Source organism: Triturus cristatus, chromosome 6, assembly GCF_964204655.1.
Source record: "Triturus cristatus chromosome 6, aTriCri1.1, whole genome shotgun sequence".
NCBI classification, from domain to species: domain Eukaryota; kingdom Metazoa; phylum Chordata; class Amphibia; order Caudata; family Salamandridae; genus Triturus; species Triturus cristatus.
The window spans coordinates 756,091,842-756,108,595 of NC_140589.1; positions in this window are offsets into that span (position 1 = coordinate 756,091,842).

Genomic DNA, 16,754 nt, shown 5'->3' on the forward strand with positions numbered 1-16,754 from the left:
TGTTGCCCAACATAATGCAAATAACCTCCACATCATGTCTGCTATGGACATTTGTATTCCAAGGATGGCCATGATTATGTGATAGATATCCACAATTAGGCAACGCATACTCACAATATTTCAAGATTCGCTGCCACTAAGCCATGATTAGTCCAAACATGACCAGCATATATTATGTCATAACATAAGTTGTGACATAATTGTACCAGAAATGTAACCCCTATATTGGGTACACTGGAAACATTTGAAGTTCTGTAACACCAGAAATGGTTTCAGGAAGAGGCAATGTCTTCCAAGGAGGGATATAACACCAGACATATCCATGACACACGGACATGTGCACCCATGTACATAGAAACGTTTAAAAATGTACATATACAGAATCACATACCTCTTGCACTCTCTGAAACAAATAAGGCCATTACCTGTCTCCACACTCAATCCAGCCTACGCTGTCCTTGGCTACAGGGTTTCTAAAGTATTATTCTCACACACTTTTGCTGTATCTCTGGCAGTCCCAAACTCTAGAGACTCCATTCTGGCTAATGAAGGCACTTATTTTCTGTTCTAGTTTTCATGTGTTTTGTATGATTGAAAAAGTGGCAGTCCCACACTCTTGCAACTTGAGTGTGGCTATTGATGGCACTTATTTTCTGGCCCAGATATCACATGCATTTTATGACTGATAAAGTGGCGATTGGAAAGTGACCATTCTCCATGTGACTTTTCTAAACTGAGGGTGCAGAAAGGTGATTTCATGTAGCAGAAACTGAAGGCTGTCAAAGTATGTGTTTGTGTCTAGGCATGTTGCCCTGACATTGCTTTTTTTGGATGTCACTCCAAGTATATGTAGATGTGTAGCACCACTTTCTTCAACATGGCTAGACCCTCTGAAATAAATACTGTGCTGGACCGCGTTTCATGGAGTAACTTTCAGAGCACCGGCGAGCTGCCAGTAAGTCCCAAGATACCAGTTTGAAGATCTCTGTTCTTTCCTCGCTTACACGGAATTTCTCAGACCAGTGTCACCTACAGGAGGGCTAACGTTTATGTGACAATATCAAACTTTTCCAAAATCTTCTATCTAAAACTATTAATGGAAACTCTTTTGAGGTGGATGAATACATTCTCATTCAGCTATAACCCATCAGAACAGACATCCTCTTTTTGTCCGATCCCCAGTCCAAAGCTGGCTTCTAAACTTCACAGACCTAAGCATCACTCCTATGTTAGTCTCTATCACAGAGTACCTAGGATTCACCATTGACCATAATATCTCCATGACTTTACGTATTACAAAACCAGAAACAAGCAACCTCATTCCAGCTTGATGACGCAAATGCTTTTCATGCTACTCATGTTGTCACTGGCCACGTAATCAGAGCCTATCGCCCATTGATTGGCTGATCTGCACTTACTACTTGTAGGCATCCGTATCCATTTAAAATGTACCTGCATCACACACAAAGCACTAAGCCTTGGACTGTCCTGTCCTCCTACGTAAAAGATAAACTCTTGAGTACCAGAGGGAATAAAAACACCTGAAATAAATCACAATTGCTTTTAGAAATGCACAGAGTACAGAAAAGAAAGACTCTGAACCAACGCTTGACTTCTATTTACTGGACTTTGACCCTCGATCAATCTGGCCCACAGTCGCAGCCTCAATAACAACCTGAAAGAATAGTCTAAAAGCACAGTTATCTACTTCCTCCCTCACCCTTTCTATCTTTAGCCATGGTTACAACAATCGTCCCCCTTTACAAGTCTTTCACTGTATGTTCTTGCGATCTGTGAAGGGCTCAGAAGTACATGCGGCTAGTCCAGTCTATATAAACACTGCAAATAAAAAATAAATTCATAAATATAATGAACGAAAAAATGATTTATAGATATCAGAAGAGAACAGTGGAAAATGTACAAGGAGATGCATTATTTGCCCATCAGACCTAATCTGAAACAGGGCCAGTATTACCTCCATATCGGTTCTATCATGCTCTGCAATAGTTGAATACATTCTCTGACAAAGCTCAAAAAACTGTTTGTCATACTAAACTGCAGTACATAGCTGGCCCAAGTCGTCCTATATGCCAGGAGCTGGAGAATAAATGTCAAATGATTTTCTTAAAGTTAAGTCAAACTTGAAAGGTGTAAATCATAGTGGGTTCATGCAGCGCCTTGCTGGGATGATGTGTAGGCGTTGTGGAGGGCTACCCGGAATTAAGTATTTTTTGTTAGCCATATTACCCAATTGCTAATTGCTCACAAATGAAATTTTGTTGTTCCTCTATGCCCACCAGCTTGATTGGAAAAGTTGAAATTATTTATGCACTATGACCCTATTTATTATAAAGTTATTAGAAATTGATAACAACATTGTACAAATATGAGTTTACTGCAGAATAATTGAGAGGCTGACTACATTTAAAAGCTTCTCTTGGAAAGAATACTATATTTGATAATATTGCTTTTCTACTTTGTCATTTATTTCTTTTGTATAGCCTTTGAATTATTGCTGTCGGATCAATTTGTATTTTTTGATTATTCACTAAGAAAAAACTATACAGCTGTAATATTTTTCTTATCTCACTTATGAGCGCACATTCAAGCTAACCCTTTTCCCTTCTTATCACCTTGTGATGTCGCTGCACATACGACTGAAAATCCAATTTACCAAATATCTCTGATGCTTTATTTAACACTTTTCCCTGACAACCTGTTCTCCATAACAGGCTTTAACATATTTGCTCCTCTTACCAGATACTTTGATGGTGGCCTCTTCTAAAATATGAATATTGCCCTATGCTAGATACACAGAAATGTCACACAGTCACTTTGAAGGCTTTTAGTACTATCATTTCTGATGCTACCAATTTCTCCTCAACATTTCAAATTGCATCCTGCAATCTCAGGGTGCGATATATATGAACACGCTTAAAACAAATCCTGCAAATTCTTTGGAGGACATCATATCAATACGTCAGTGTGCACCTTGTACAATTTCGTAAAATGAGCACCTATGTTTATTAACCTGTTTCTCCAAACTTTTGCAATCGTAAAAAAACCCTTAAAGTTCAAGAAAGTCACTGGGTCTGTGCTTGATTCACTGCTTACCAAAAATATCCCATCAAATTTAATTTGAAAAAATAATTACATTCACATCGCCACATTAGGAAATGATTAATTTAGACTTCAATCAACCTAGACTCCATGCTGTCAACATTAGCGCCATACATATTTAATAATAATGTTTGTCTTCAAAATGACTCCCTAAATTGGAATGGATGTCATGTCTCATCTGCTGGGGTTTGATCAATTTCAAATGGTACAGATGCACTAAGCCAATTCAAAAGAAGAAAAAAATATTCACCACGTTAACTTCATCTTCATCCTTTAGTGTTCTGCTTTGTTAAGGTGAGTTTCTTGCCTGAACACTATCCAAATAGTGGCAAAAGGTGCCTCTTAAGGACAATGCCATGCTATTAAGTTCACCCATGGCATTGCTTCGTTTAGCACACAGACAACACACCACCCACATGTTTTGCTAGCTGCTTCCCCAAAGCCATTCCCATTCAAGTATCCCTATACTCTGGAATACTCCACACAAGAGTTCAATAAATTCAGTCAAGCTGAAAAAGGCCATTCTCTATCCCCAACTATATGATTCCACCAACTTGTTGAGAGGTGACAGAAGAATCCCAAGCAGAACAAAGCAGCGGGATTTGGGGGTGTGGGGTTGCTGGAGGGGAGAAAGCTGCAAGTGTTTAGCTCAAAGACTACAGATCATGGCAGCTGCTTTGGTGCTTATATCAATACAATATTGTATACTTTGGCAGGCAAAGGAATCACATTTGTTTATATGCCTTTACAAGTGTGCACTATTCAATTACTTTAAAGTATTCTGAGCCCATTTGCAAATCAATGCAGTCAAAATAATCATTAATACATTCAATAGGTCTTGCCTTGGCAATCCTGTAGTTTTTTAAATTTATATATTGAAAACGTAAGCTATAAGAATTAAAATACTAAAAGTGACAAAAAGAAAAATGTGACATTTAAATATAGCATGCAAATGTTTCCCCAAAAAAGTTAAAAATAACCTATAGCAAAATCACACGTAAGAAAATAGAATAAAAGCAGAGATTAGCCAAAGAGTCCTGGCACTGAAGTGGACTACGTTTTAGGCACGCATGGGCGTGTGCACAGGCAAAATACATCACCCACGGAGAAGACAGCCAATGGCTGAAGTGGGCTAACCCACTGCCCATACTCTATGCTGTGATAGATGAAAGCAAATTGTAAATGATCCTTAAATAGATTAGAAGTTTAAGAGGACTGATCGAAAGACCTGTACTTATATTTATGTATCAATTTCTATTATTTAAAAAAGAAAACTAGAAACTTGTGAGACAGCTAAAGCTGTGTTTAGGCCAGATCTAAAATCATACTTTCGCAGAGCTCATCTTAATATGGTATCAAGTATTTGCGTTATTTGAACTTTATGTCAATTTTTAAAAAATGGGACTCATCTGATTAACAAATCAAAATCCTTTGATAATAAAAGCCTGGTGTGCACTAATACATACATGTTTGGATTCACAGCCAGAATGAAGTAGCATTTAAACACGTGGTTGTGCGACAGTGGGTGTGTTTGAGTGCATAGAATTGCAGATGGCCATGGAATACCTACAGACTTTGTGTAAGGGCACCCATTTACTGACGAGCAGGTGGGTTTCGTTTCCAGTATTATTACGGCATGGCTTGTATTTTCATGCCAAGTCAGCTATTAAAAAGTCCGGAAAATCATCAAAATCTAATACTTTTTCCCCTGTGAAAAACAAACTTAAAACAACAAATGCACGAGGAACATTAATGTATTTTTTTACATCAGATAGAGACAAAATTGTGTTGAAAATTAATACAGAGCATAATAAATGAAGTGTTTTCCGAGTACCTGGTGCTTCCAGAACTCTGAAACACAAAAATGGTCTTTCTTTGTCTCTGTGAAAAGTAGCAGCTATAAAGTTTGGAGAATAACCGGCTGGATGGAAGGCACAGCTCATATCAGTGGAGAAGTTATCCAATTTTTTATCTCTTCATGACAGGCAATTTCCCAGAGTATCAACATAATTTAGGGCTGATTCGAAAAGTGTTTCTTGCTATTAAATTTGATATGAAGCTTTCCTGGAGGGTGTAAATTATATTTCATCGCCTTGGCTCTCAAGATCTTAATTCCAACAGTGTTTTTACTGCTTTCTGGAACCTCAGGCTGTACCCAAGGTTGAAGGTATCTTATGAACATTGTACAAGATTTGTCTACCTTGCTTTGCAGCTTCAAGAAGTTTCACTATATCTATAAGCTGCAGTAGGCAGATCAGTTTTGTCCTTTGCAAGTCGTCAGCTGGAGGACCTGTAAGCTAAAGTGTGATGACATCTGTCAACACAGGTTTTCAGGAATTCGAAATTTCCCGGGAACCTCTTGGGTAAAGAAGAGAAACAATTCCATCACCCCTTGTTCCATACACTCTAGTAGACCAAAAAGTTGCATGTTAAACCATATCCAGTCTTGATTGTATCTTAACTTCACTTCTTGTCTGTTGCAATCAGCATTAGGTTGTTTATGAAGTTCCTTATGCATACCAAGAGTATCCTTGGTGATTGACACAAAGCATTACTATTCATTTGTCATCTCTAAGTGTGTCCACAACCTGTTGCATGTGAATGACATTCTGTGACGATCTGTGCTTTTTCTCCCCAATATTTATATTTCCCTCAACTATAAGCTTACCCTTCCCATTGTTTGGTGAGAAACATTCTAACGTATTTGCCATAAACTGCTTGTGCACTTCAACCATCTTGAAATACTGAAGCTGATTTTGATAGCAAAATTCTTTGACATCACATAAACTTTAGATTTTGGCGCGTATGCTTCCTTTATGATCATCACTTGTTAAAGCATGTGAAACACAGTATGGGTGCTAAAATGATCACTCTTGGTTGTGACTTAATAGTTATGAAACAATTTGTTTTAGGTACTTGATTATACTCCTACCGTATAAGCTTGCAACCAATGACTGCCGAATAATTCAGATGAAGGACTGTACACATATCGGTGAGTGTCCAAGCCAGACTTAATTTGGTTGTGCAACCAGATGCAATATCAGCATTTACTTAACGAACATCGTATTTAGTATTCAAATTTTGAATTCCAAGATGATGCACAGATTGGTTATAGTTAGATTATTGTTATTATGTAGGCCTATAAAACCCACTGGGACCCAGGAATCAGGAATCCTAATTCTGGCTGTCCGGCTGTGGATCATTCTCTTCAAGTAATGTCCCAGCGGATACTAATGTAGTCCTTCTTTAGTGATTGCTAAGATCTCGAATAGCCTTATGTGAGAACAGCTGCAAAATAATGTGAGTCAAATAATGAAACTAAAGTACCATCAATGCACTTAAAATAAGGTATTTTCATCAGCCTGTTACAACAAGGTTACCAAAGCTTACATGTGTGAGTAATATTAAAATTAAACTGATTAATAGTGTGCTCTACTGTTAAAAGTGAGCATTCAAAAATGGCATCACATTACTTCACTTTAAGCAATATTCTTTTGCATTCACATAGCTGGACTGCCCGTCTCTTAAGGCACAAAGAGAACCCACCTATATCCCTCTCCATGAGGTATGTTCAGATGGAGTTTGTAGATATTTCACAGAGCTCCTCCACCCCAGAATAACAGTGACCATATATTACCCTTGGATGCAAATCAATAACTTATGAAGGGTAGCAGGTAGTAGTCACAAATTCATAGTTTGACTCACATCTGACAAATACTGAATAAAAAGTGGTCTGTCCTCACTAAAAGAAGGACTCAGAACTCAGCCACATGCAGAGTCCATTTCCACTAATCGCTCATAGCATACACATTCGGCCCACAACATGTGCAAATAGCAGCAAGACATGCACAAAACAGGTATAGGTTGGATTTGGTAGAAACCACTGGCCGTTGATGCATTTGATGTGATGTTAGAGGAAGACAATCCCTGGAGTTATGGCAACTTTTAGTAATGTAACAATGTTGGCATGATCATAATCAATATACAAATGAAAGGTCATGCCATCCTTATCTCTGGTGCAAACCCATGACAATACTGCACTTAGCATTCAGCTGTCAACATGGCTAAACTCTGTTGTGAAACTGAACATTCTAGTCATCTAACCTTGTTTTTCACTGTTGGACCTGACACTTTTTGAAGGGTCACCCCTAAACCTTTTGCCTTCCTCCTCTTACTTTTTGCTGAATTAGTTTTGTTGGCTTTAGCACTCTGTGCACTTTACCACTGCTAACCGGTGCTAAGGTGCTGGTGCTCTCTGCTTAAAATATGTTAGAATTGGTTTATGCCTATTTGCATATTTAATTTACTTCTAAGACCCTAGTAAAGTGGAACTACATGTGCCCAAAGTCTCTATAATAAATGCTACTACTGGGCCTGCAGCAGGCCCAGTAGTAGCATTTAATACACATAAGTCACCCCAAGGTTAGGCCCTGGACAGCCCAGAGGATAGGGTGCAATGTATTTAAAAAGTAAGACATGAACATTTAAGACTTAAATGTCCTGGTAGTAAAAAACTCTTACATTCCTTTTTCACTACTGCAAGACATGTCTCTGCTATAAGATAACATTGGAGTTGCCTTATTACATATTATAAAAGTAATTTTCAAATGTTTGATGTCTCTGGAATCACAATTTAAAAGCCTAACTTATGGCAAAGTTGGATTTTAAATTACAATTTTGAAAATGCCACTTTTAAAAAGTTAGTAAGATTCTATATGCAGCTGGAATGCACTCAGTAATCTAAACTAAAACAAACTAAACTCATATACAAAACTTCTACAACAACACGTGTGCACCTAGAAAGGGGCTCTGCAAACCGCCTGGTTCAAACAGTGAAAAATCAAAAACCTAGATGTATATCCAGGAATACCAGGTGCACTACATACAAATCACTCAATGAGTGTACACAAACTTATCAAAAGTTTGTGATACAATGTAATCAAATCAAATCAGTGAACAATGTACACAATGCTTTCTTGAAAGATCAGAAAGAGTTCCCCAGGAACCTCCCCAGGTATCACCCTGCAGGTGGTTGTAGTCAGTCATTGCACTGACTCGCAGGGGAACTCTGCCCCATTTCAATGCAGGCTGGGCTACCGCCTGCACAGAAAGAGGTGTCATACTAACTTTGCCTACTTCCCTCTCGGGGTATAGGCCATGAACAGGACTCTGCAGCAATCTCTGACCTGGGCTTTTATTTCTATCTGACTACAGGTGTAACCCATCTCCTTGCAGTCAGCCTCGATGCCTCAGCTGCAAATGTTTCATGGACTTCCTCTTTTCCTTTTCCCTTAAAGGTTCCAGGTCAGAGCTTGCCTGGTGGTGTTAGATGCAGGCTTGCGGAGGGTGTGATCTATCTAGTACCAGCATCTTTTCATGATTTCTTCATGAGAAGGGAGATGGAAAGTCTGCTACCATATGTCGTCATTGCTGATGGTGTTTGGCCAGGGGATTTGGAAGATTTTCTTCAGACTGGTGTTAGCAATTGATGGGCTACCAACCTATTATAGAGCAAAACATTACGTGATGTGACGAACAGTTAATACTAAGGGCCACATTACAATGTTGGGTGGAAATTTGCAGCTCGACTCCATCTCGTAATCGGAACTGACGGACTTGTGGACTGTGGTTCTGCCCGACTGATTGTGATGCGACTGAACACTGTTCAGTCGGATTTCCATTGACTTCCATGGGAGCCTGTGTTCTGCCCGACAACACAGGCTCCTTTGGGGAAATGAAGTGTGTGCGGAAAACCCTGTATCCTGTCGCGGGCACCCCATTGTGGCAGCCACGCAGTGCAGGATTTTACAGGGGGCTCCCTTAGGTACCCCCTCAGCCCCAAACCGGAGGCTGCAGGATGAAGGTGGGGCTGCCAGGGGCCCCCAAAGTCACTTTCCGACAGCAATTTAGTGTTGGACAGGCCGACTTGGAAAAGCTGTTGGAAACCGGCATTGTAATCGTTCGGTCAGAAATGCTCTTCTTAGAGCTGTATACTGCTGTTCCGACAGCCACAAATTCTCTGAGAGCCGGTCGTAACCGATTCAAAAAGATCCTGCGGTTTTCAATCCAACCGCGAACATCGTAATCGGTCAGGTAGTTTGTAAACCGACTGAGTCAGTTGGAAGGATTCCGACACGGTCTTGGGGAATCCGACTGTCGGGAGGAGGCTTTCTGCCCGACATCGTAATGAGGCCCTAAGTAAAGCACACATTCATAAATTAAAAATGTGCAATGGGATACATACATATAAAATGCAATGGAGGGGCTCTGTGCAGAAATGCAAGGCAGGCATCACTGTCTGAGGATTACAATGCCAACTCAGCCTCCATCCTGCCTTAGCCTCATATGCAGTCCCCACTGCCCAACTGAGGTGTGTAGGGGAGGGCTGAACCAGACAGTGGTAGCACAACAACTGCATCAAAGCAGCTGGGAACAATCATGTGATCAGGGCCGGACTGGCCGTAGCGGGCACCTGGGCACCGCACGGGTGGGGGCCGGTTTTTGGCCCCTGGGGGCCGTTTTTGTTACAGGGACGGTTTTGCAGCATAGCTGCAAAATAGGCCCTGTAAAAAAATCGGCCGAAAACCGGCCCTGGCAAAGAGCCCGGTGGCACCCCCAAGCCCCGGTGGGCCAGTCGAGCACTTTGCCAGGGCCGGTTTTGGTTCCCAGTCCGGCCCTGCATGTGATAACAGTTAGTGCACTGGTGGCAGGTGCATTGAAAAATCCCACGGTTTACTAGCTTCCCACATGCCTTCTGCCCTTTAATTGGAACCCACAAACATCAGTAAAATAGGGAGGGAAGGAGAGGAGTTGAGGGACCCAAAAATAAACTAAAATCCACATAGGTTCTCGAAACCCTTCCTTTTGGCTACTTATTATGCCCGGAACAAACATGAAAACACATTTCATGTTTCATGCCAACCTCCGCCATCACACTTGTTTTACACCTGTACCACAAAGAAAATTATCTACTATTCTGTCGTCTTGCTGAAAGCTCCAGGTGAGTACTCCCCCTTCATGTCATAATTAAATGAAATGGCGTCCTAATAGATCTTCCATCACCCCGTGCCTCCTCCACATGCAACAAAGAATGCCTTGCATATTGGATGGAGGCAGGAAGTGGCACATACAAATACGCACATGCACTTGTGCAAAAAGTGCCAAAAATCCTTGGGTTCAATGTGCACACTGCATAGTTTCATTGGACTTTATGCAAACTTCAAACAAAATATGTGGACAAATGTAATCACAAGGCCCACTAATGCAAACAATGACACGACAAAGGACCATAGAATATAGCAAATTCTTAGCTTAAAGACTAAAGATACCATAGCTGTAATATATTAAGACCAATTTCATTTTAAAATTTACCGTTAAAATTTGTTTGTATAAAATCTGCAATTCAGTGGAAGAAATTAAGAAATGGCTTTCCATTGTTAAACTACTCATTAAATAATAGCGAAATGTCGCATAATTGTAGCATAAACAGAAAATAATAATTATAATTCAATAACGAAAAGAAAAGGAACTAAAAACATCCACAAGACTTCACCGTATAGTTACCTAATATAGCAAGTATATTCACAGCACACTTTTCATATGCATTAGACGAACGATGCTCTGCAACCTGATAAATACACAAAGATGTGTCTGGCCAATGAGCTACAAATTGGGGTGTAAAATCTCACAAATAACAGGAGCAGGTGCACCAAAAATACAGCTCAATACATATACATTTCAAATATATGTAATGCAGATGGCACAGTGGGAATCGCATTGCTTTGATTTGGGCGGCAGTGCAAAAGAGAGCTCATGTGGTGTGCACTAGTCCACGATTCTGCTGTTTCGTATAGGGAAACAAGCACTTCTTGGGAAGTCATATTATTTGCACTTTAAGGAAATGTCATTGGGCATAATTGGCATATGTGTGGTTGAAGTGGTAAGCAATGCACAACCATACTGGGGATCATATTCAGGAATAAAATGGCTACCTAATGCAATTTTGTTTTCATTCGCTCTGTCCCTATCTAAGTCAGGATACAGAAGCCCATTATCTCGGCTGCATTATCAAGACTTCAAAACAATTAATTTTTTTAAAAAAATTATAATTATTTTGCATTTTCTTTTTCACCAGCAGCTCTTTTGTTTTGGGCGGAATTCCAAAGACCTCTCACTTCATGCACCAATATCGCGCTTTCTACACCCCTGCCCAAAATTCACGGCTATGATTTTCGTGGTGGTTGTTTAGAGCAAGTGGGTGTCTTGCTCATGGAATAGTGATTTTGACCTAATGGCCTCTGCACATTTCTTCACAATGTGGAATGGTGGGTAGTGGTGTGTGAAGTTGCCAAACAAATTAAATTCATAAAATTGTACAAATATTGAGTAAAATTGCATCACAGCTGCAAAATTTTGGCTCATATTTGTAATTTTTAGCGCAATGCAGCAAGCCACCCTGCTGCACTGTGTTGCCTGAAAGGGAAAGGGCTAGAATCCACTTATTTAACATTATACTGCACATTCTTGTCCTTTCCTAGCGCTGGTGCACTTTTGGCTGCCTTGCACTAATGCAGGCACCGATGGGCTATGTTGCAATGGTGCCTGCATTGTAAGCAGCATTGTTTTTGTGCAAGAAGGAACACCTTCCTGCACAAAAACAATCCTCAGAGGCATTTTCCTCTTTCTACGTGTGCTGCAGAAAGCAGCACACATAGAAAGAGGAACACGCAATGGCATAGCCAACAGGCCTCACCTTTGGAACCTTATAACATGTGTATTTGTAAATCATACATTCACCAGTAAGTGTAGCTTGCCGCGGAATAACAGATGTTTATTATTACCCAGCTCAATTTTACTCATTTTATCAACATCAGAAGGATGAAAGGCTGAGTGGACACACTGGGATTTGAACCTGTGACCATGAGGTCAAACATAAGCCTCTACGATGGAGACATTAGTCCACTAAACCACCAGATCCTGCTTTGTAATAAGTGTTTAGCTATGCAGCACATTATTCTGGGTGCCTTCTCGCATATGAAATGATGAGAGCGTGGGGCAATTTTACAACCATCTAAACAGAGGCATTATTGGTGATAAGGCAATGCTTGGTTCACTGTTCCTAGGGAGCAAGAAAGACATAAAAAAACATGTAGATGCCTTATCTGAAAAGTAAGCACTATATCATTGGAATATAATACAATTACCAACAAAAACACTGCGGATAGCTTTGTTCATCATACGACTTTTCAATTTGTTTTGAAGAATTCAAAACTTTGGAATGTGCATGTGTTAGCTTTGGAATTACATGTTGATGTGGAGTGGTATTCTCCAGATGTAGCTTTATTTTTCCAGTAGTCTTTCAATGGCATGAAACCATTTCTGTGGAATTGCAGTCTCCCAAATTGAGACACCCTTTGATTTTCTTCCCAAAATGTGCAGTGTCTAAACTGGGATGTAGCTGAGCCATAGGTCACTCATGGGGTCAGCGTGAATTGACCTTTTACAGCCTCAAGCGCTCTCTCCTCTCAGGGTGACTACAGGAAAACATGCAATAAAAAAATACATTACAAAACTTGGCCACTCCCAGACAAATACACTGACGCCTATGCCAAACAAATATTTGGAGAGAGGGTGTTGCGTAACACCCAGAGCTGCTGACTTTGGAACTGGGGAACCGGGTTCGAGTCTCAAAGTCAGCTCTCCCTCTGCCAACAAAAAACAAGAGTTAGAGATATTGGAGTTGTAAATGTCTTTTACCTATATGTTATAGAGTGGGTGTATGTGGTGTGAAGTGGAATTATGTGTGTGTATTTTGGAATTTTTAGTTGTGGCACTGTGTGGTGTGGAGTGGATTTGTGTAGCGGAAATATGTGGCATGGTTTGCTTTGGACTTATGTGGATAGTAATTATGTGGTATTGGGTGTATTGTAATTAGGTTGAGTCGGATTGTATGTCATGGAGTGCAACTATGTGGAAAGTATTTTGTGTTGTGAAGAGTTATGTAGTGGAGCTTAATTTTATGGTATGCTGTTGAACTTTGTGGTATGATGTTGAATTATGTAGTGTGGATAGAATGCATGTGGAATGTTATGTAATTGTGTTTGTGAGTACAATTATGTGGTTTGTTATTGAATTGTGTGTGCACAAAACACTTAAGGTTTGTTTGGTGATGTTATCACTGCTGCCTCGAGAACTGCCTTTGAGTTAGTAATGGAACATGTAGATAAAGAGTCTGATAGGAGGCATGTAGGTGCACACCTACGACAGTTAGCTGCAGAGTGGAAAAGGGACTTGCCATGCGCAGTAAACTGCACTGGTGATGGATTGTGAAAGAATTGCTAATGTGTCCCACACCAAAGCCTGTTCCTTCTGTTGTGTGCAGAGTGTTGTGTCTAAAATGTATGCTTGATCAAATTGCATAATGTATCCACACATACACAGTCTAAACCCTGTCAAAAGTGTGGATTTTGTGCACGTTATGGAAGGAGCACTCGTGTGAAGTGCTAATGTGCACCACACCCAAGCCTGTTCCTTCTGTTGTGTGCAGCCAGCCTGTTCCTTCTGTTGTGTGCAGCCTGTTGTGGACCGTACGATTGTGTCATTTGCAACTGGCAGGCAATTCAGAAGCAATGTTAAACAGGCCATTTGAAACAAGCAGGGACAGCCAATGTTCCACAATGTGATTGGCTTGCGATGTGATTGCCTTGGTTGCTGGTATTTTTCAGGATACGTTCCCCGATTCTAGAATTGTCCTTCACATGATGATATGATGACAACTAATATAAACATCAGTTAAAAAAAATATATTAAAGATATGACTTTTCTTTCTTGGAATACAGGTGCTTCAATTATTCAGTTCACCAGGAGACTCACGTGTGACAGAGCACTATACAAAACTAAACATAAACACAAAAACAGTGGTACAAACACTTCAACGATTCAGACTCAGTAAAGGACACCTTGACAAAGCAAATAGCTCTTGAATTGGAGGTCAGCCTTTTGGCTTTGTCAATGCTTGTTTTGTTTTATCATGGTTGATGTCATCTTTATTGCTGGGGAAACTACTAGAACCTCGGCAATAACAAAAAATCTACAAGCGAAATATTCAAAAAAAGATATTGGCCTGAAAAAGCATGCATTGCCATAGCAGTCCCTTTAACTGGAGGGAATTACTTTAAGTGTGGACATGCTCCTTGTGAAAGAGCAGATTGCCCCATGCTGTATGCTGTAGTAGGTAGAAGAAAAATGTGAATGACACAACAACAGACCAGGGACTAATGAGGGTTGGCTGGAAACCCCTACACGAGCGTAAATTATGCACATTCTTTAAGTAAAAACAAAAAGTCTTGGCGTTCATCGCATTTTTGGCAAGGTGTATTTTAAACATCAGTGCTTTCTGGGACATTTGATGTGTGGTATGAACATCATATATATTTTAAACCCAGTCTTAAAATGTGCTGTTCCTGAGCAAAAGCCTTCTTACTGTTTTTTTAGCATGCCAAGCTAGTAAATAGCTTGTGAAAGCCCACGAAGGTCCAAATATTGCATTTGTTTCGTGATACATTAATCAATGTAGAGAGATGTGATTGGATGAACAACCAAGTCTCATGCTGTGCCAACAAACAGAATAGCTGATTTGTGCTTTCCAGCTGTAACAGCCTGCTTCGCTGAGGTGTCATTCAAGCACTATCCGGAGGCATATGTTGCAACATACATTCACTCTTACTTTCCACATTTCTTATATAAACCATGCACACTCCTCTTAAATATAAAAATCAAATACAAAGTGAGAACACATAATGGGATGATGAAGCTTAGATGTGCCAAAGACAGAAGCTCATCTTCTTCCTAATAATAAATGCCAGGTGCCTGGAGAGACCGCGAAGGAAGAGTACAGCACCAAAGTGACCTGCTTGGCACTTTAGCACACTTGTCTCACAGGCCATTGATTGGATCCGGGAGGGAAGAAAACCTCATTCGCTCCTTCAAAGTGTTGCTCATATGTATGTGCTCCCATATTCAAGGGCTAATATATGCGAAGCACAACCGCAAACACCGGCAGCTGGGATCGTCCGAGGCTGCTGCGAGGCACTCTTTTAAATGACCTGCAGCAGGAATGGAAAGGAGCAGCCCCTCAAGAGGGAGGTGCTTTGTGGCAATGTCATAGCCAATCTTATCGATTTCACATCACATTTTCAGGGGGTGATGCAATCTCATGGTTCTTTCACAGATACTGATGACTCAGTGAAGAGCTAGTAAGGGTGACAAAGCTTTTAGGAAATCATCTAAAACACATCCCATTTGACGGGGGTAACAAGAAAGATGTGGAAAAAGAAAACATTCCAGAAGACAGAGCAGTAAGACTTGCAAACGTGATATGGATTCAAAATAATGATACCGCTTAACGTGTACCATGTTATGTTATCCATAGAACAAGTAGATAAAGTGCAGTGCTCATAAAATGGGTGCAGTGCTGATTAAAAATTAAAGATAAAGCACAGTCTGTGGTGCTGATCATGGGGAACCAGAAGACTTCAGACACAGCCAAAGTTGCAACCACAGCTAAATAAATTTAAAAAGGAGTGAACTGAAACAAAACATATCCATGTAGCATGGGCAGTCTCCAGGGAGGGAATAAAACAACTAAAAGGTGGGGACAAAAGTAAGCATTCACGAACAACAGCAAAGGAATTTCAAAAGCCCAAGTAAACAACCAGTGAGAAGTGCTGGGCGTGATCAAAGCTCATATAGTGAATACCACATGTCTCAAAGACAGCGCATGTGTGCTGCCGAGGCTTGACCTAAAAATGAGAGAATTAAAGATATTTCTCCTTGTTATGCCTCACCTAGAGAGGTGTAGCATTTTGACACATTCCCAGGTCTACTACTAATGATAAATCAGGGAATGCTCCAAAGGCCATGGGTGAATGCTTGGAAACACCCACACTCCACCCATGGACTGTCTCCCTGGGGCAGGGAGGACCTGGTTTTGCAGTTCAGACTTTACTGTTCCCATGAGGATCTGTGTCAAGACTAATTAGCATATGCCTGGGTCCAAACTGGGGTGGCGTGGTGAGCAAAAAACAATAGATTGAACCCAGATCTGTGACTGTGAGAGATTGTTTGATTTGTTCCGCATTCTGTCCATCATTTGTGTGTTATTTGCTTTCTTGCCCTAGGTGCGTAGGTATGCCCAGACGTGGGTCCTCAGCTCACTGTGCCACTGGATTCAAGCTAGCCTGGCTGATGAGGTGTGATATCCCAAAACAGGTCCTCAAGGCTTGTTTCTGGTCCAGGGAGGACCTGGTTTTGCAGTTTGGGCTAGACTGGTCACATGATGAGCATAGTCAAACCCGATTTACATATGGCTAGGTCCAAACTGGGGTGGCATGGTGAGAAAAAAAACAATGGATTAAACCCAGATCTCTTGACTGGGTGTGAATGTTTGATTTTTTCCACATTCCGTCCATCATTTCTGTGCCTTTTTCTTTCTCGCCCTATGTGTGCCGGGTGTGCCCAGACGTGGGTCCCAAGCTAACTTTACCACTGGATTCAAGCTAGCCTGGCTGATGACGGGTGATACCCCGAAACCAGTCCCAGGATGCTTGTTTCTGGTCCAGGAAGATCCTGACTTG